This window comes from Hyla sarda, chromosome 3 (assembly GCF_029499605.1).
Source record: "Hyla sarda isolate aHylSar1 chromosome 3, aHylSar1.hap1, whole genome shotgun sequence".
NCBI lineage: Eukaryota > Metazoa > Chordata > Amphibia > Anura > Hylidae > Hyla > Hyla sarda.
Genome location: NC_079191.1, coordinates 134,776,562 through 134,799,762, shown reverse-complemented (window position 1 = coordinate 134,799,762; position 23,201 = coordinate 134,776,562).

Here is a 23,201-nt window from a genome sequence, read left to right as displayed (position 1 = left end):
CTGTATCTCAGGCATGGAGCAGTCATTTGCCGATCGGACACCGAGGGGGCAGGTAGGGTACCTCCCGGTGTCCTGTAAGCTGTTCAGGATGCCGCGACTTCACCGCGGCGGTCCCGAACAGCCCAACTGAGCAGCCGGGATAGTTTCATTTTCATTTCAGACGCAGCCGTCAGCTTTGTTCGCTGCGTCTGAAGGGTTAATACAGGGCATCACCGCGATCGGTGATGTCCTGTATTAGCCGTGGGTCCCCGCCGTTGATGGCCGTCGGGACCAATCTGATATGACATCCTTTGTCATTAAGGAGTTAAGATGGGCAATATCTAATCATAGACATCTCAATATGGAATGCTAAATATACTCCCTGCCTCCTTCTAACCAACTACAAATCATACGATTCCATGAATGGGCAAATCATCTATAGATATAAACATGGAAGAATACTTCCACCCCATTCTGGACTATTTTATATACATGATCTTGGTAAGACATTAAGACAAATAGCAGAGTTTTATGATTTCGCTAGACTATATTTTAGGAGGAAGAATTTGAAACAAGTTTGCTGTGTGGGAAATATACTTATAACACTTAGTTCTATCAATATTTATAAGCAATTATTTAACCCCTTAAGGACCATGAGTACGTATGAGTACATCCCTGCGCCCTGGGTCTTAAGGACCAGGGACGTACTCATACGTCCGTGGGAATTCCGGCGCCTGCCGCGGGCCGGGCGGGGACCAGACCGGGGTGACTGCTGATATCGATCAGCAGTCAGCCCGCGCAAATGCCCAGAGGGGTCCTCAGACCCCCCCCCCCCCCATGTTGGCGATCGGCGCAAACCGCAAGTGAATTCACACTTGCGATTTGCGCGATTCCGGGTCATAATGGGTCTATAGTGACCCGGTGACACGGAATGAAGCGATAGGAGTGAGGTGGCAGGGTTGCCACCCCTTCTATCCCTGCTATTGGTGGTCTAGACGCGACCACCAATAGCAGATCAGGGGGTGGGGGGTTAACTTTCATTTTCCCCGTCCTGCCCACCCACAATAGGCGGGGCAGGATGTGGAAACGACAGGGACCGGTGCCGAAGATCCACTTACGGATCCGGGCGGGCGACGGAGGCTGCGGGCGACGGAGATCGGCGGGCGGCAATGACGTGCCGCTGGATCCAACGGAGGGGTTAAAGTTTGATAATCTGGGCAGAATGGGGAACTGTAGTGTGATCGTTGGCGGGCGGCGATGACGTGCGGCTCTTTGGAACAGACTACAGAAGTTGATGAGTAGTTGCCTAGCAACATCTGGAGGGTACAGTTTGAGACCATTATACAGTAGTCTCTAACTGTAGTCCTCCAGATGTTGCAAAACTACAACTCCCAGCATGCCCAGACAGCTGTTTGGGCATGCTGGGAGTTGTAGTTTTGCAACAGCTGGAGGGCTACAGTTTGAGACCACTATATGGTAGTCTCTGAACTATAGCCCTCCAGATCTTGCAAAACTACAACTCTTAGCATGCCCACACAACTGTTTGCTGTCTGGGCCTGCTGGGATTTGTAGTTTTGCAGCATCTGGAGGGCCACAGTTTGCAGTGGTCTCTATACTGTAGCTCTCCAGATGTTGCAAACCTGCAAATCCCAGCATGCTGGGAGTTGTAGTTGCGATCCCTCCAGCTGTTGCATAACTACATCTTCCAGCATGCCCTTTGGTGATCAGTACATGCCGGGAGTTGTAGTTTTGCAACAGCTGGAGGCACACTGGTTGGAAAATATTGAGTTAGATAACAGAACCTGACTGTAGGATTTCCAACCAGTGTGCCTCCAGCTGATGCAAAAGTATAACTCCCAGCCTGCACAGTCTGTCAGTACATGCTGGGAGTTGTAGCTTTGAAACAGCTGGAGGTTTGCCCCCCCCCCCATGTGAACGTACAGGGTACATTCACACGGGCAGGCTTACAGTAAGTTTTCTGCTTCAAGTATGAACTGCGGCAAATTTTTCGCCGCAGCGCAAACTCCTAGCAGGGAACTCACTGTAATCCTCCGCCAGAGGGAATGTACCCTAAAAACACTACACTACACTACACTAACACATAATAAAGGGTAAAACACAACATATACACCCCTTACACTGCCCCCCCCCAATAAAAATCAAAAACATATCGTAAGGCAGTGTTTCCAAAACGGAGCCTCCAGCTGTTGCAAAACAACAACTCCCAGCATTTCTGGACAGCCACTGACTGTCCAGGCATGCTGGGAGTTTAGCAACAGCTGGAGGCACCCTGTTTGGGAATCACTGGCGTACAATACCCCTATGTTTACCCCTATGCAATCCCTAATTCAGTCCTCAAATGCGCATGGCGCTCTCACTTTGGAGCCCTGTCGTATTTCAAGGCAACCGTTTAGGGCCACATATGGGGTATCGCCGTACTAGGGAGAAATTGCCTAACAAATTTTGGGGGCTTTTTCTCCTTTTACCCCTTATGAAAAGGTGAAGTTGGGGTCTACACAGGCATGTTAGTGTAAAAAAATAACTTTTTACACTAAAATGCTGGTGTTGCCCTATACTTTTCATTTTAACAAGAGGTAAAAGGGGAAAAAAGCCCCCCAAAATTTGCAATGTAATTTCTCCCGACTACGGAGATACCCCATATGTTGGCGCAAAGTGCTCTGGGGGCGCACAACAAGGCCCAGAAGGGAGAGTGCACCATGTACATTTGAGGTGATTTGCACAGGGGTGGCTAATTGTTACAGCTGTTTTGCCAAACGCAAAAAAAAAAAAAAAAAAACACATGTGACCCCCATTTCGGAAACTACACCCCTCACGTAATGTAATGAGGGGTGCAGTGAGAATTTACACCCCACTGGTGTCTGACAGATCTTTGGAACAGTGGGCTGTGCAAATTAAAAATTTTGTACAGGCCACTGTTCCAAAGATCTGACAGACACCAGTGGGGGGTAAATGCTCACTGTACCCCTTGTTACGTTCCTCAAGGGGTCTAGTTTCCAAAATGGTATGCCATGTGGGGGTTATTTTGCTGTCCTGGCACCATAGGGGCTTCCTAAATGAGACATGCCCCCCCCCCCAGCAAAATTTGCTCTTCAAAAGCTAAATGTGACTCCTTCTCTTCTGAGCATTGTAGTTCGCCCGTAGTGCACTTCAGGTCCACTTATGGGGTACCTTCATACTCAGAATAGATGGGGTTACAAATTTTGGGGGTCTTTTCTGCTATTAACCCTTGCAAAAATGTGAAATTTGGGGAGAAACACACATTTTTGTGAAAAAAAAATATTCTTTTTTACATATGCAAAAGTTGTGAAACCCCTGTGGGGTATTAAGGCTCACTTTATTCCTTGTTACTTTCCTCAAAGGGTCTAGTTTTCAAAATAGTATGACATGTGTTATTTTTTTTTTTTGCTGTCCTGGCACCATAGGGGCTTCCTAAATGCGACATGCCCCCCAAGCAAAATTTGCTCTCAAAAAGCCAAATATGACTCCTTCTCTTCTGAGCATTGTAGTTCGCCCATAGTGCACTTTTTTGTGAAATTATATATATTTTTTTACATATGCAAAAGTCGTGAAACACCTGTGGGGTATTAAGGCTCACTTAATTCCATGTTACGTTCCACTAGGGGTCTAGTTTCCAAAATGGTATGGCATGTGTTTTTATTTTTGCTGTTCTGGCACCATAGGGGCTTCCTAAATGCAACATGGCCCCCCAAAAAACATTTCAGAAAAACGTACTCTCCAAAATCCCCTTGTCGCTCCTTCCCTTCTGAGCCCTCTACTGTGCCCGCAGAACATTTTGCATAGACATATGAGGTATGTGCTTACTCGAGAGAAGTTGGGCTACAAACATAAGTATACATTTTCTCCTTTTATCCCTTTTAAAAATTCAAAAATTGGGTCTACAAGAACATGTGAGTGTAACAAATGAAGATTGTGAATTTTCTCCTTCATTTTGCTGCTATTCCTGTGAAACACCTAAAGGGTTAAAACGATGACTGAATGTCATTTTGAATACTTTGAGGGGTGCAGTTTTTATAATGGGGTCATTTGTGGGGAATTTCTAAGATGAAGACCCTTCAAATCCATTTCAAACCTGAACTGGTCCCTGAAAAATAGTGAGTTTGAAAATTTTGTGAAAAATTGAAAAAATGCTGCTGAACTTTGAAGCCCTCTGGTGACTTCCAAAACTAAAAACACATCAATTTTATGATGCAAACATAAAGTAGACATATTGTATATGTGAATATTTTTTTATTTATTTGGAATATCCATTTTCCTTACAAGCAGAGAGCTTCAAAGTTAGAAAAATTCAAAATGTTCAAATTTTTCATCAAATTTGAGGATTTTTTACCAAGAAAGGATGCAAGCTACCACAAAATTTTACCACTATGTTAAAGTAGAATATGTCACGGAAACACAGTCTCGGAATCAGAATGATAACTAAAAGCATTCCAGAGTTATTTATGTTTAAAGTGACAGTGGTCAGATGTGCAAAAACGCTCTGGTATTAAGGTGTAAAATGGCCTGGTCCTTAAGGGGTTAATGCTTTGATAGATTATGAGTCCTGATTCTTCTGCAGGTAGAATTTAGTCTCACAATATCCTAAAACTATATTCTCAATATGGAGATCATTAATTATTTTATTTAATAAATTTATTCACATATCTAAATGGTATAATTCCATCCACGTTATCCCAATTAGTCTTAATTAAATGGAGTAGCATTTTTGTGTGTCTTACCAAGTCTATGTAAGGACCTCGCTGCGGCCCTTAGGAACGCTGGACGGTCCATCTCATCGTCATGGAAACCCATTGGTCTGGTACCGTGTGATCAGTCCATCTGCTGGAATCTCACATGGCTTTCCCACCTGGTTGGACCTCTTTCCTGTGTCTTTGTGTTCTCTACAGCACAGTCTACTGCTCAAAGCACTACAGTTCAGTTGCTAACATCTGGTTTACCAGACTTTTTAATTAGTTAGACACACCCTCCTAAATTGGAATTCCCCAATGAATGTACGTTGGGTGTGTACATATGGTAATGACTATGACATCTCTATACTACCCAGAATGCATTGAGCAGATGACCCATAATGCCTTTCCTGTTGGTGTAATGTCAACTATTCATACGCTAGGGGGTGCTATTGCATAAGCAATTAGCATCCTTACCATTAAGGGTGAACTGTCAATAACTGGTCTTAAACCCACATTCCACACTTGATGTATGGAGCTATAATTTAATCGGCGTGACACATATAAGTAATCAAAACCTGGATTCTCATAGACCTAGAGTCAATAACTAGACATCCAAATGTATTGGAAAGATAATAATACAATGGATGATTCTCTAACACAGATGTGTAAATGTCTAGAGAATGTAACCAGCCCCCTTATCTAAATAGCCATAAATATCTAAGGAGACATTTAAGTATTCTTCCCTCAGACTGGCACTTTTAGAGAGAAGGACTTTAGAATTGTGGCCTACTTAGATGGCCGACATCATGCTATTATGCTCTGAAACATATTAAACATAGTGATTCATTTTTGGGGCCTACAATTAGTATGACAAGGTGACACTGATAACAATGATACAATGGTCCCCTTCTGTGCTCTCGTTCTCCTACACTCTTCTGCCCTATCTTCCGGTCCAGGGCCGATTTGGAGAATAGGCGGAGCTTTGTGATGTCACTGCTGCTGCTTCTCTGCTTCATACCCTAATCTACTCATAGGAAAGGAAGTTGCTACTTTGAATCAAAATACAGTAGATAATTTTTTTTTTAAACAGAAATTTTGTTCATTATTTGAAGATTTCATTAAGATCTCTTTATTTCTTACAAGTCCCTCAATTCCTCTATGTACACCAGTTTTGCTGGGGAACTCTTTCTTTAAATGCTATATAGAGTAATAATGAGAGTCCAGCTAATAATGCTTCTCAAGGAGGTCAAGAAAGGTCAGTGGAATGGCTATAGCTTTGTCCTTTATTGTATGCTTTTAAGAGATTTTAATTACTAGTATAAATGTGGAAGTCGATTCATGAAAATCAGATATGTGGATACAATAAACAACATTGTACATCTATGGTGACATATTTCTTTTTTAGCCATTGTTCCTTTATTAAGGTGAATGCCTGCAGCTCTTTACAGTCTTTCAGTAAGAAAGCTTTCTACTGTACTGTATGTCACAGCCATCAAGTGCTGGAGGCATAAAGCTCCTTGGCTAATTATATTCCGGTACATTTGTCTTTTGGATTTGAAATGGACAGTGTTTCAGCAGTCACAGACTCAAATGTGGCATTGTTGAATAGCTCTGAAATTCTTAGGTTTGCAGACTGAATGTACATGCTAGCTCTTTGTAATTTTTATTAACTAAGTCTGAAAATAATATTCCGGTGTGCTGAGCAGCTACATGGCTATAATGCAGGACACACATAGATAATGCCTGGAGCACAAATGTCAGACCATCAACTTTATTTCATCATGGTAAACATCCACAAACACAAACCCTTTTTTTATTGGTAAAACAGCATTAGGAGTTTGTTTAGCATATGTTTTGTAAAATATCTGCATATCAAACATCCACATACAGTAGGTTGAATATAACCGGGCATGTCAGTCCTGAAGGGATTTCCATACATGCTGAACAATTGTAAGCTCTTTTTCGTAACTCGGCTGTAATACAAATAAAGAGTTAATTTAAGTATTTCCCTGATTTAAATTAAAAAGAAACTGCCTGCTAGGGCTATCATAAAATAACTTACACTGTACTCACCTCACTGCCCACTACAGTGACAACACATTGCTCCGCTCTGGTCCCTTACGTTTACTTACCCTGATGATGTGCTGTCCTGCCTTCCCTGATGAAGTGCTGAAACACTCGTCCACCCTCCCTACCCTCTTACCGCACACCCCGGCTTGAAGCAATAATGATATGAAGTGATCTTCAACATGGTATGTGCTCTGTTCTTTCTTCTTTGAAGTTGGTTTATCAATATAATAAACACACCTTTGACCAAGGGACAAGCCCAAGGTCACTAATACCCTTATTATTTCCCACCCCCTAAAACTTAGCTTTTATTAAGCATTCATAAAATGTATAGTGGTAAGTCTCATTTAAAACCAAAACCTAGTGTGTTAATGATTTGTGTATTTAGTGGTTCACTGTTAGCAAATAAGCTTCTCAGATAAGTAACAGTAGACAACCAGTGGTCTGCAGCACCACTGCATATACTAGAAAGATTGCTGTTAAAACATTGATAATGTCCCATCTACATGTTTCATTGCTCCAGAAAAGTCTTCAGGAGGGAAACGGGCATCAACCAGATTTGTCAACTCACTCACTTTTTATGGGCTGATTCACTCCTCGGCACCTCCCTTATTCTGCCACCTATCTAATCTAAAGTACGGTCTTAAACCACTTCTTCTAACATACCCTAGTCTCTCTATCATCATCGTTGTACTTACCTTCCATGTATTAATGTCATCCAATCACTCCGTGTCCTCCGGACACCTCATCAATGAAGTAGATAAGGGACAATTAATATTGTATAAGACCTTAGACTATCTGAGGGTTTCATAATATGTCTACATTTGACTACAATTGTCTACAATTCTGGGTGACACTATAGATAGTCTTGAGCTACCAAATTATGTACATACATGTTATCTATGACATTATACTTGATATTACATTTAGTCACTTAAGGCACTCTGCATACTACATCACATAAATATGTGCACAGATTTAACCATCACCTCCAATCTTACATTCCTACAATTGATTTTATAAGTAACATTATTTACCATTAGACTGTCACCATATATCCTAACCTGCCATTCCAGATGACATAATTGATAATTTTAAGAAGTCAAAACATGGCTACATGTAGTGTGATCATAGTATAATGCCAGCATTATAATTATTATAATTATTACAATTATGTATCAAAAACACTCTGTATGCTACATCACATACCTATTGACATACCTTTTCATCACCACTAATTAAAATTTACTGTACATTTTTTTATCACCATATCCGATTGATCTATATGGACTATCCATTAAATCCCTATATTTCTGTTCTTATTTTTTATTTTAGTGTATTTCTCTGTGTCTCAATACCGCTCAATTCACTCTTATCTGAATTTCTTTAAATATTCCCCTATTTTGTCACCTCCATTTCTCGATATCATATTATGAGTGTTAGAAGGACATACCTATTTCTGAGTTTGGTATCTCTCCTGTTTATAACTATCAAAGATTGTGTACGGCAAAACAGAGATTAGAGTTCTACAATAAACTTCTGGCATAAAGAATTAAATCTTCCAAAATGATTCTATGTATTGATAATGGTATTTGTCACAATGCTTATATAAAGGCTGTGAGTCAAAATCCTTCATACAGGCCATTAGGTGACAGGCTTTTGAGCCTGTAAATCCACCTAGCTTCTTCTCTCAAGAGGATCTTTTCAATATTGCCCTTCCTCAGTCTCAGGATTCACATCAAGCCTAACTCTCAAGGAGAGGATATCACATTCCTGAAGGGTTGGGAACAATTACAAACTGAGAACTCCCTCCACCTCATTGCAAATCTTCTTGAGTACGAGAAGAAATATCTGGCACAAGTTAATACGGAGTTGTAAAGTCACATTAGGGAGATCAAGAATTTTGCAACAAACCCTGAGTTTACTTCACTGGAATATAAACTTAAAACTCATTTGGAGCAATATAAGAGTGAAATAAAAGAGAAAAAACACAAAAAGCTTGTAAGGGACTACACAGATGTTGCCTCCGATCAGGTTTATACCTTTAAAAGGCAGAATCGGGGACAGGTGAGACCTCCCAATACACCAAGTCAGATTAACTTGTGTAGGACATACTCCAAATCAGACACATTGGGTACAGAAGGAGGTTCCTCTGATATAAGTGGATCGCAGAGACCACAAGGAAAGAGGAAGGACAAACACTATAGGGGTAGACAGCAGGGTAATAAAAGGGCCTTTCAACCCAGACCCTATAACATACCTAATACAAGGATTCAACAACATCAGCCATGTCCCAGACAGGTTCTGACAAATTCAAATATCCCGCTGGGTCCAAATATACCAACTATATTAGCTGGTGGCGTTGGTGGTTCATCATCAGTTGGGTCAGTGGGACCAACAATCAATGGAGAAATAATCACAAATGGACAGTTTATGTCCCGACAAGGGAGCATAGCATCAAGTCAAACTATGATGCCTATGTTCCTTACACAGGCCCTTTCCCAAGTAGGAATGACTTTTTTAGGTCTGTCCTTGCTGACACAACCAGAGAGGATGGACCTAACATAGAAAGGGAACCTGATAACAAACTGCGGGTTTATAATCTCTCCTCATGTGAGTTGAGTCTAACAGAAGAAAAACTCTTATATCATGGGTTGTCTTTTACACCAGTACCAAAATTTGGATTAAAGACATAAATATGTTTGCGAGAAAGCTCGCACTTCACAAGTGGTATGCACAACGGGATTCTGATGCTCAATCCCTGTTACAAAGGGATGAAAAAACGCAGATTAATCTCCATGAATTGTGGTTGTAGAGTGAAGGCTACCAATTACGATTTATGGCCCCATTCACTGATTTAAAACCAAGGTCACAAATGACTCCTCAATTTTCACAGTTTCTGAATGTAGAAATGTTCGTGGAACTAGTGACTCATGATATTGAGAATATCCATCCAAAGAAAAACATGGAGATGAATAACTTACCCCGTGATGAACAACAGGCTTTAGAGAGTCTGTGGGATAATGCCTCAATAGTGATCAAGCCCTCAGACAAAGAGGGAAACGTTGTAATTATGGACATGTGAGGTATTATCATCAGATCCCACAAAGGAGGATTTGGACACATTTAGAAAACAGTTGAGTGAAGCCAGAAGTAAATCACTTATCTCAGAACAAGAATATAAATTTATGTACAACCCTCACCCCACACTAGCCACATTTTACGTTCTACCCAAAATGCACAAGCCAAATAAACCCATGAGGGGATGCCCGATTTTTTCTGGCAATGACTGCTTGACACAGGGGCCAAGTATGTATTTGGATTCAGTTTTTGCACCCTTTGTCACCTCACTACCTTCACACTTACATGATACTAAAGATACACTTACTAAAATTCAGGATATCACCATCACAGACACAATGATTTTGGCCAGCCTAGATGTAGAAAGCTTGTACAGCAATATCCGTCACGAGCTAGGTCTAACAGTAATTAAGCATTTTTTGAGCACTTATTTCACGGAGCACAATGAATTTGTTTATGCACTTTTGGAATTCGTATTGAAACACAACTATTTTCTTCTAATGGTAAACACTATCACCAGACATAAAGCACCGACATGGGGGCTTTGTGTGCAACTAATTATGTTGATTTATTTTTGGGGTGCTGGGAGGACACTATTGTTTTTGGTGACACTTTTAGTTTCTACACAGAGCACATTTTATTTTGGGGACATTATATCGATGACTTCCTCATTTTTTGGGATGGTGAGAGGGATTTATTTTCTGAGTTTGTTACTGCACTGAACCGTAATGAGATAGGTATGGCTTTTACTCATGAGATTGGAGGCCGGGATATAAATTTCCAGGATCTCCATATTTATGTGGATGGGGACCATAAGTTACAAACAACTACTTACAGAAGCTGGCATCCAGGATCCTTGAGGAGGAGTATACCAGTTGGCCAGTACCTTGAGGGCAAAACTAAACTGTTCGGAAGAAACATCAGAAAGAAAGTCGAGAATTGTATAATCGTTTCCAACAAAGAGGTCATCTGAGGAAACATCTGAAATCTGCATTTCACAGAGCAGAGAAGCAATCTCCTTAGTGAAGAGCAATGGAGACAAGGACCTAATGGTATGCCTTCACAGCAGAAGATCCATTGTATTGGTACGTTTGACGGCCACACAGATGCCATCATGCAAATTTTTTGCCGCCATTGGCATTTGCTGAAAGGGGATCCTGACATAGCGAATGCAGTAAGTCGAAAACCATGTGGGATCTTTCGACAAGGATAACATTTGAAAAAATTACTTGTGAGGAGTCATCTGTCACAAAGAAATTAACCTATAAGCTGGTTGAGCAATAAGACAACTCCATCCTTAAGCTATGGACAATGCAGCTACTGTCCATATCTACCTAAAGTGAAGAAATTTGTAAACCCAGTAGACCATCGGGAATTTGAAATAAGACAGTTCATTAATTGTAAATCAAAAAACAATGTATATATCGCGTGTTGTGGGTGCCCAAAATTATATGTGGGTAAAACCATGCAGGAATTCAGGAGATGGATCTGCCAACACCTCAGCAATATCAGGTTGGGGGCAGATACATCAGTGGCCAGGCATATGCATGAAATACATGAAGGAAGATTGCAGGACTTGAAGTTTTGGGGGCTGTGCCTGTTGAAACTGAACCTGAAGAAGGTCAATATTAATAAGATCCTCCTGAGGCAAGAAGCTAGGTGGATTTACAGGCTCAAAAGCCTGTCACCTAATAGCCTGAATGAAGGATTGTCATTCACAGCCTTTCTATAAGCATTTTGACAAATCCCATTATCAATACATAGAATCATTTTGGAAGATTTAAGCCTTTATGCCAGAAGTTTGCCGTAGAACTCTAATCTCTGTTTTGCCATACACAATCTTTGATAGTTATAAACAGGAGAGATACCAAACTCAGAAATAGGTATGTCCTTATAACACACATAATATGATATTGAGAAATGGAGGTGACAAGATAGTGGAATATTTAAAAAAAAATCGGATAGGAGTGAATTTAGCGGTATTGAGACACAGAGAAATACACTAAACTAATAAAAATAAGAATAGAAATATAGGGATTTAATGGATAGTCCATATAGATCAATCGGATATGGTGATACAAAAATTATCAGCAAATTTTAATTAGAGGTGATGGATAAGTATGTCAATATAGGTACGTGATGTAGCATACAGAGTGTTTTTGATAAATAATTGTAACTGTGATACTAATTATAATGCAGACATTATACTATGAACACACTACATGTAGCCAGGTTTTGACATCTTAAAATGATCAATTATGTCATCTGAAATGGCATGTTAGGATATCTGGTGACAGTCTAATGGTAACTAATGTTACTTCTAACATCAGCGTCCCTTGAGAAAGTCTGGGTGACGGAACATACGTTGGGGTGGTGGAGACAGGCTTTTACTATGGGTAAGTGAGGTGGCTGTTTGTGATATGTTATATACATTAGAGTATATAGGGGATTCACCCTCAGTAGATCACAGTTTACAGCTAGATGTTCATTAGAGGGTTATTCTCTGACACCTTTCAAGCTACACTATCTGCAATAGGAGCCTTTAACTGCTGTTCCACCTCAAAATTACTTATGTGATATTACTTTTTGGCTCCAAGTTTTTGACAAGTTTTAGATTTTTTTACCTGTCCCACCAATGTACTGGGTTTAATAGTCTGAATACTCCCATTGCTTTGTGTCTTACATTTTTAATATTGCCCTATTTCTATACTATAGTCACATGTATGTGATTTTTACCCTGATATCAATAAAGTATCATTTTTTTTATCAGTAGCATTGGCTCTAATTTTTCCCTCTATGTATCCATTGTAACATCAATTGTAGGAATGTAAGATTGGAGGTGATGGTTAAATCAGTGCACATATTTATTAGTATAAATTAGTATATGTAGCATGCAGAGTGGAAAAGATAGTAATCTTCAGCTCACCTTCCACTGGTCTTGCACGGATCCTCAGCCTGGCCTGGCTTAACACATGTAGCAAAGAAGGAAGAAAGTCGATCCAGCAATTCCACTAAAACATCGATTTATTGGTTATTCAGCAGCATAAAATATCCCGCATGAATAGAATTCACCACACACCACCTGGCCAGTAATTCACAGCAAAATGGATGCGTTTCGAGCGCATGCGCGCTCTTGATCACCAAAACGCGTCCATTTTGCTGTGAATCACTGGCCAGGTGGTGTGTGGTGAATTCTATCCATGCAGGATATTTTATGCTGCTGAATAACCAATAAATCGATGTTTTAGTGGAATTGCTGGATCGACTTTCTTCCTTCTTTGCTAAGTATGCAGAGTGCCTTAAATGACAAATTGTAATATCAAGTATAATGTCATATATAACATCATATATGTACATAATGTGGTAGCTCAAGACTATCTACAGTGTCACTCAGAATGGTATGCGTGCATATATTGGGACAATTACTTAAATATTACCTAAAATGTAAATTGTAGACATAGTATGAAATCCTCAAATAGTCTAAGGTCTTATACAATATTAATTGTCCCTTATCTAGAAATATAACCTGATACCCTTTGTTATCTAAGTCCCTATAGAAACACTCTAAAATACCCTAATAGCTTTATGCTATTAATTATGCCATCTGGAGTTTTAGACTTAGAAGATCCAGTACGCATGTGCTGGTTACAGTATTGAAATCGTCTGTAAGAGACTAAGTGCCGACTTTGATCAAATGCGTATGCACAAACGTAGAAGTCCAGCTGGGAGTGATGCGCTTGCGCAAGGTTGAAAGGGTCACTGGCAGCGCACGGTAGGCAGTGGCTACTGATGAGGTGTCCGGAGGACAGGGAGTGATTGGATGAAATTAATACATGGACGGAAAGATGATGATAGGGAGACTAAGGTATGTTAGAATAAGTGGATTAAGACCGTACTTTAGATTGGATAGGTGGCAGATTAGTGGAGGTGCCGAGGAGGGCATCAGCCCATAAATAGTGGGTGAGTTGGCAAATCTGGTTGATGCCCGTTTCCCTCCTGATGACGTTGCTGGAGCAACAAAACATGTGGAGGGGGCATTATTGATATAGTTTTAACAGTGATTTTCCTAGTGTGTGCATAAATCAGTGGTGCTGCAGACCACTGGTTGTCTAATGGTAACTTATCTGAGAAGCTTATTTGCTAACAGTGAGCCACTAAATACACAAATTGTGGTTTTAAATGAGACTTTCTACTATACATTTTATGAATGCTTAATAAAAGCTAAGTTTTAGGGGTGAGAAATAATAAGGGTATTAGTGACCTTGGGCTTGTCCCTTGGTCAAAGGTGTGTTTACTTTATAAAACTTGACTTGTGTTCATAGCCTTATATAACAAGTACTCACCTTTTGGTTGTTGTGTCAAAATATGTGGATGGCGGCCCTTGGTCATTTTTAATACGTGCACTTTTTTCAATTTTTTCTACTATTAAGATTTTAAGGCTGTACTTTGGTTAATAAGTGCATTCCTGGTTATTTAGGCTGCAATGAAGGTCTAATTCACATTATCCCTTAACCTCTTAAGGACCCAGCCATTTTACACCTTAGGACCAGGCCATTTTTTGAACATCTGACCACTGTCACTTTAAACATTAATAACTCTGGAATGCTTTTAGTTATCATTCTGATTCCGAGATTGTTTTTTCGTGACATATTCTACTTTAACATAGTGGTTAAAAAAAAAAATGTAACTTGCATCCTTTCTTGGTGAAAAATTAGAAAATTTTGCATTTTTCTAACTTTGAAGCTCTCTGCTTGTAAGGAAAATGGATATTCAAAATATATATATTTTTTTTCACATATACAATATGTCTACTTTATGTTTGCATCATAAAATTGACCTGTTTTTACTTTTGGAAGACACCAGAGGGCTTCAAAGTTCAGTAGCAATTTTCCAATTTTTCAGGTTTGAAGTGGATTTGAAGGGTCTTCATCTTAGAAATACCCCACAAATGACCCCATTATAAAAACTGCACCCCCAAAGTATTGAAAATGACATTCGGTCAGCCTTTTAACCCTTTAGGTGTTTCACAGGAATAGCAGGAAAGTGAAGGAGAAAATTCAAAATCTTCATTTTTTATACTCGCATGTTCTTGTAGACCCAATTTTGGAATTTTTACGAGGAGTAAAAGGAGAAAATGTATACTTCAGCTGTTGCAAAACTACAACTCCCAGCATGCACAGTCTATCAGTGCATGCTGCTAGTTATAGTTTTGCAACAGCTGGAGGCACACGGGTTGGGAAACACTGAGTTAGGAAACAGACAATGTTTCCCAACCAGTGTGCCTCCAGTTGTTGCAAAACCACTACTCCCAAACATTCTCAGGCATGCTGGAAGTAGTAGTTTGGCAACATCTTTAGAGCCAGATGTTGCCGAACTACAACTCCCAGCATGCTTGGAATTGTAGTTTTGCAACACCTGGAGGACTACAGTTTGCAGACCACTAATACAGTGGTTCCCAATCTGTGCCCTTCCAGATGTTGCAAAACTACAACTCCCAGTATGCCCTTACTGTCCAAGCATGCTGGGAGTTGTAGTTCTGCAACATCTGAAGGGCCAGATATTACAGAACTACAACTCCCAGCATGCCTGGACAGTAAGGGCATGCTGAGGATGTGTAGTTTTGCAACATCTGGAAGGGCACAGTGGTCCCAAAACTGTGGACCTCCAGATGTTGCAAAACTGCAACTCCCAGCATGCCCAGACGCCAAGGGCTGTCTGGGCATGCTGGGAGTTGTAGTTTACAGGGTCCCATTACAGCAATGCATGTTGCTTTACGGCGACGTGCATTGCTGTAAAGGGCCCGACCGCGGCTGAAGATCAACTCACCTGTCGCCGCTGTCGTCTTCATCGCCGGGATCCGGGTCTTCAGGGACGAGGTAAGTACCGGGGCCGGGCCCCAGCACTCCCCAGTCCCCTGCTGCATCCTCCGGTCTTCCTCCCATCCTCTCCGGACATCCAGGGGCCGGGCAGGGCAGGAGGAAGTAACCGCCCCCCCCCCCCCCTGCGATTGGTCGGTTAACTAACCGAAGAATCGCAGGGGATCGGAGGAGGTGGCAGGCTTGCCACCTCGCTCCTATACGTTAGCATGGTCCTGGCTGTCTGTGACAGCCGGGATCATGCAAAATTATCGGGCGGTCGGGTCACAGGGGCAATTTCCCTAGCCTACATGGCCCCCCTCGGCGTTTACCCTGGATGCCTGCTGAAGCATTTCAGCAGGCATCCGGCTCCGATCTCTGCCCGGCGAGCGGCAGAGACCGGAAAACGCCAGGGCGTATGGATACGCCCTGGGTCCTTAAGGCCCAGGGTGAGAGGGCGTATCCATATGCCCTTGGTCCTTAAGAGGTTAATAGTTGATGTAGAGAAGCAGAGCAGGATGACTTTGTTACAGCCAACAGCAGTGCAAATGACTTAAAGGGGTACTCCAGTGGGAAAAAAAAACTGGTGCCGGAAAGTTTTGTAAATTACTTCTATTTAAAAATCTTAATCCTTCCAGTTCTTATCAGCTGCTGTATACTACAGAGGAAGTTGTGTAGTTATTTTTAGTCTGAGCACAGTGCTCTCTGCTGCCACCTCTATATTTGTCAGAAACTGTCCAGAGTATAAGAAAATCCCCATAGCAAATCTCTGGACAATTCCTGACATGGACAGAGGTGGCAGCAGAAAGCACTGTGGTTAGACTGGAAAGAACTACACAATTTTCTCTGTAATATACAACAGCTGATAAGTACTGGAAGGATTAAGATTTTTAAATAGAAATAATTTACAAAACTTCCTGTACCAGTTAATTTGAAAAAGTTTTTCTTTTCCATCGGAGCACCCCTTTAAGATGTAAATTGCACTGTTTCTTTTTCTTTTATTTTATTTTTTCTTAAAGCATATTTGTATATATGGGAAGTGGGGGGTATTCTGGATTGTCTGGGTCTCTGTCTGTTTGAATGTTGTCTAGGACTGCTCAATATGTATGTATGTGGCTCCCAGAAAGGGTAATTTCATAATACAGACACTTAATAATACGCAATACAGCAACACACAAAATGCCAATTGTTTCATAGTGTGGAACCATAGGGACTATATTCTACCCCATTAGGGCATATGAAAATAATACAGGGCTCCATACACAAAGATGGCCATCAATAGAGATGAGCGAACTTACAGTAAATTTGATTAATCACAAACGTCTCGGCTCGGCAGTTGATGACTTATCCTGCATAAATTAGTTCAGCTTTCAGGTGCTCCTGTGGGCTGGAAAAGGTGGATACAGTCCTAGGAGACTCTTTCCTAGGACTGTATCCACCTTTTCCAGCCCACAGGAGCACCTGAAAGCTGAACTAATTTATGCAGGATAAGTCATCAACTGCCGAACCGAGAAGTTTGTGATGAATCAAATTTACTATAAGTTCGCTCATCTCTAGCCATCAATAACAATAATTATTGTTAAACAGCCCTTTGCCCCAAGATGCCAATACAAGTAATTCTTCAAAAGTACAATACTAGGGACTTATCAAAAAGAAAACGATTTACTTTTTCACATTTTATGATCTAACGTTCAGTGTCCGAGACAAGTAGATGTAAGGCTTTTCAAGGCACAAATAATTGTGCAGTAAAAACAACAAAGATTGTACACTCACCTTCCCTTCCGTTTGTGCCAGGTCAACAATGGCAGTCCTCTTCTTCCTCCTTATAAATGTGTAGTACATAACAATCTCAATGTCTAAATAGAACTCAAATCTGGTATTAAAGGGGCTATCTGTCATAAATATGCCCATGCTCCCTGCTAAAAGTAATAAAGTCTGTACTTACCTCCCACACTCTCCAACAGCCTCAGTAAATGTGGTTTGTGGTCTCTGCTGCACTGCACTTTCTGGTGCTGTGGTCAACAACACATCAAACTGACTGAGGCAGAACACCACTGTGATCATTGATCACCTGAGGTATCAAAGGGGTACTCTAGTGGGAAAAAAAAATTCAAAATCAACTGGTGCGAAAAAGTTAAACAGATTTGTGAATTACTTCTATTTAAAAATATTAATCCTTCCAGTACTTATCAGCTGCTGTATGTCCCACAAGAAGCTGAATAGTTCTTTTCTGCCTGACCACAGTGCTCTCTGCTGCAAACCTTTGCTTCTCTGGACAATTCGTGGCACAGAAATAGGTGTCAGCAGAGAGCACTGTGGTCAGGCAGAAAATATCTATTCAACTTCCTCTGTTGTATACAGAAGTAATTTACAAATCTGTTTCACTTTTTGGCACCAGTTGATTTAAAAAAATATGTTTTCCATTGAAGTACACCTTTAACACCCAAAACCAAGACGTGCAGGGTGGCGGAGACCATGCACCGCAATGAAAATTAGACTTGTACACATTGAAAAAATTGGGTTCTCTTCATTAAATTTTATTAAAATCCTCTTTTCGTTCTTTTTTTTTTTTCAACATTATTTGTTATTCTAAACTATTTGTTCGTCTGGAGTGAAATTATCTTTTTAGGCCAACACGGCATATTGTAATTGCATTATTTTTGTTAAAGTTTCAATGAGGAGATTTATAAAAACCTGTAGCAGTTGTCCATAACAACCAATCAGATTGCTTCTTAATTTTTTTTTAAAAGTCTCTAAAAAATAAAAGAAGCAATCTGATTGGTTGCTATGAGGAACTGCATCACTCTTCCTCTGCACAGGTTTTAATAAAAACCCCTCCCTGTCTGCAGTCTGACTTAAAAGAAACACAGAAGGGGTAGTCTTATTGGCTAATGAAGTACACATTACAATAATCCCGCCCATCCCCAAAACAAATTGACTAAATACAAATATATTTTCATTATGCTCTGCAGAAATGTAATGAAATTACTTGAATGTATTCTCTATTAGACAGTTTTTATTTTCAGCATTATAGTTTACTACATCATTTGTATTTTAATAATTTTGTTTGTCTTATTCATATTGTCTATGGATGGATGGATACGAATCTATGAAAAGTCTGAAAATTATAGAAAAATCTATTTTTTACTAAATAAATTGCACATGTGTAATGGAGGTCACTGCAAGCCAAGAAGTAAAGGAAACTGAGACCACTACTGATCGAAACTTTTGATATATCAATATGTCTGAAATCAAACTGTCTATTTTTACCTATAACAACCAATCGTAGCTCAGCTTTCATTTTACCAAAGCTTATTGACCTATGAAAGCTGAGCTGTGATTGGTTGTTATAGGTAAAATCAGACAGTTTGGCTTCAGACATAGTGATATATCAAAAGTTTCGATCAGTAGGGGTCTCAGTGGGCCATCATGTTTTAGGCTTGGTCCAAATGTGACTATATGTAAAAAGAATAATTTTATTTTTTTCTTCTTCCTCTTTTTGTATGGGGGTATTATGTTTCTACAAAAGGAGCTATATAATATACAGTATTTACAGTTTTAAGTTACTTTCAAAGCATTAATACATTGATGGATTGTGGTGGGTGAGTAAATTATTGAGTATTTTTACAATGGAGGTCATGCCAGTGAAGAAGTCATGTTAAATTTTAGCACAAAAATTAGCTTGGGAACTAAAAGTACCTTCAACTAATGGGATTTTCCAAGCAGATTCTGCTGGAAGAATGTTTACTCTTTGTGGAAAATCTGGATTTGGAAGTTTCACCTTTATATGTTCAAAAAGTGCACTAAGCAGCAGAATCCCATAGAGATCAATGGAATTTAGCTGCAAGAAGATTCCGCTCTGAATATCCATAGTGTCCATGGGCCCTAAGAAAATTGAGTTGTGTGATATTATTCCACTGGATGATGGTATCTCCATCTGTTTTATCCCATATTACCAATGATTTTTAAAGTCTACATATTTTCAAAAGTGCTACCCATAGAAATCTTGAATTTTAATTTGTCATGGGCATTGTTTTTTTTTTTTTGTCCATTTGAAAGTCTCTGACCTACTTCTCAGATTTGGCAAACTAGAATAACTCTGTTTTAGACATTGGCTAAACTTTTACTGCTTCCATGTCTAGAAATGTGTTTAAGATGTGCTCTACTGTTAATGTGTTCATTTATTTATGGGTTCTTGCACATCTTCATCATATTCTTTTATAAAATGTACACAATGCTAAGAAACAAAGAGTAATGTTTTCAGACATTCGCTGTAAATCCTTCAATGTTTCATCATTACTCATAAATAAAGAAGCCCATTGCAAGTAACACAACATGTCTGACATCTAGAGTGCATATTTTGAAGACTTCAAAGTCGTGATGAGAATTTTGTTGTAAGGGAACAAATATTTTCTGAACAAATTTAATTCCAGTTTAAGACACCTGTCATAACATATCAAAGAGAAAAAATTGGATGGTGCTGAAAAAGGTGGTAATCTATTGATCCCAGGTGTTGGAGGGTCAAAATTATTGAATGGTGGTGATGATTAATATCTGTCGGCTTTTTAACTTGTTGAACTTAATCTTGCCTTTAGATGAGTTCTTGGAAAGCCATAACCATACATATGCTTTTATGCATAAGCTAGATTGTCAGTTATACCCATGATAATGTACTGTATTATAAGCATAGACTAATAGTTCTTAATATTTATATAGTGGAGCACTTCAAAAGTTATTTTGCGAATGCTCAAAATGTTTCTGTTTCTTAGTTTAAGGTCCCATGGTAAGGAAATAATCAAGTCATATACAATATTTATGCAAGTAATGAATTGCTATCTTTTTATATTTACTGGCTTTTCCCTGATGATACAGTTTTTACCATTTAGAACTAGATTTACCAAAATAAAATTCCAAGTATTACCATAATTAACACAGGTAAATAATAATAATAACAATAATAATAATAATAATACTATATATATATATATATATATATATATATATATATATATATATATATACACACATTCTCATTCAGAGTTTTCTTTATTTTCATGACTATGAAAATTGTAGATTCACACTGAAGGCATCAAAACTATAAATTAACACATGTGGAATTTTATACATAACAAAAAAGTGTCAAAATATGGTATATTCTAGGTTCTAGCCCCCTTTTGCTTTAATTACTGTTTTGCACACTCTTGGCATTCTCTTGATGAGCTTCAAGAGGTAGTCACCTGAAATGGTCTTCCAACAGTCTTGAAGGAGTTCCCAGAGATGCTTAGCACTTGTTGGCCCTTTTTGCCTTCATTCTGCGGTCCAGCTCACCCCAAATCATCTCGATTGGGTTCAGGTCCGGTGACTGTGGAGGCCGGGTTATCTGGCGCAGCACCCCATCACTCTCCTTCTTGGTCAAATATAGTGTTGAGCGGCATAGGCCATATTCGAATTCGCAAATATATGGACGAATATTCGTCATATATTCGCTAAATTTGCATATTCATAATATTCCTGTTTTATTTTCGCATATGCGAAAATTCACGTATGCAAAAATTTACATATACGAAAATTAGCATATACAAAAATTAGCATAAGCGCAAATTCGCATATGCGGAAATTAGCATATGCAAATTTTCACATTTGCGAAGCTTCGCACGCCAGTCTCATACAGTAGTATTAGAGACTTCTTTATGCCACACAAGCTGGAAGCAGAGAGGGATGATCACTGTGATGTGTACTGTGAAAAAAAACACGAATATTCGTAATTACGAATATATAGTGCTATATTCGCGAATATGCGATATTCCCTAATAAAATTTGCATTGCGTATATTCGCGAGCAACACTAGTCAAATAGCCCTTACACAGCCTGGAGGTGTGTTTGGGGTCATTGTTCTGTTGATAAATAAATGATGGTCCAACTAAACGCAAACCAGATGGAATAGCATGCCGCTGCAAGATGCTGTGGTAGCCATGCTGGTTCAGTATGCCTTCATTTTGAATAAATCCCCAACAGTGTCACCAGCAAAGCACCCCCCACTCCATCACACCTCCACCTGTGAAGTGAAAACCATTTCAGGTGACTACCTCTTGAATCTCAACAAGAGAATGCCAAGAGTGTGCAAAGCAGTAATCAAAGCAAAAGGTGGCTACTTTGAAGAACCTAGAATATGACACATTTTCAGTGGTTTCACACTTTTTTGTTATGTATATAATTCCACATGTGTTAATTTATAGTTTTAATGCCTTCAATGTGAATCTACAATGTTCATAGTCGGGAAAATAAAGAAAACTTTTAATGAGAAGGTGTGTCCAAACTTTTGGTCTGTACTATATATGTATATATATATATATATATATATATATATATATATATATATATATATATAGTATTATTATTATAATTGTTATTTGTTTTACCTGTATATTCATACCGTTGAGTATATAATAAGAATAAAAGTATACCACAGCTTTATTCTTACTATTTCATATATATTTTACTATATATATATATATATATATATATATATATATATATATATATATGTTGTGTGTGTGTATATATATATATATATATATATATATATATATATATATATAGTGTATATATATAGTCAACTCCTCTGTTTAATATTCATGGGGAAAAGTGAATGTTAAGAATTTTTAGCTTTTAAAAATGAATGGTTTATTTTCTCATGATTGGGACTGCACTGTAGTACCTTGCAATGGGGTTTCAAATAGTACTCCATTTGTAATGAAGAACAAGATTGCAGCTGATCAAAACATCAGCTGATCAGCAGAGGAACCTGAAGTCAGGCCAGGGGGTTAGGGATTTTTTTTTGCTACTTTTGTTTTTTATTTCATGACAGATATATGCTAATATATTGACATACAATCCATAGGCATTTTCATACAGTTGAGTATATAGTAAAAATAAAAGTATACTGTATACCACAGCTTTATACTTACTATAGCATATATATAATATATATATATATATATATATATATATTATAGTAAGTATAAAGCTAAAAACTCTTTTAACGTTCACTTTTCCTTATCAATATTAAACAGAGGAGTTGACTACATTTTTGAAAAGGCCTCTGAAAAATGAAAGAAGCAATCTGATTGTTTGCTATGGGCAACTCAGCAACTTTTCCTCTACACAGGTTTTGATAAATCTCCTCCATTGGACATTGTTTTGAAATAAAAGATGTTGGTAGATAGAAACCAAACACTACATGTTTAGATTTTTTGTAGCCCATAGAGAAGGTGTTAATATTAGCTAATATTTGCTGCATGTTGTTTTTGCTACACCTTTTGAACTAATGATGAGCTAATTGCTGAGGCTCTGCCTTGTCTTACCTCTAGTTGTTGTCATCAGTAGGCTCATGTGACCAGATGTTTCCCTAAGAAATTATTTTGATGATAACAATGACAGGCATAGACATTATACAGTGCAGTAAAAATGTGTACTGTGTCTTGTGAAAGGAGTTACACTCAAGCCTCTA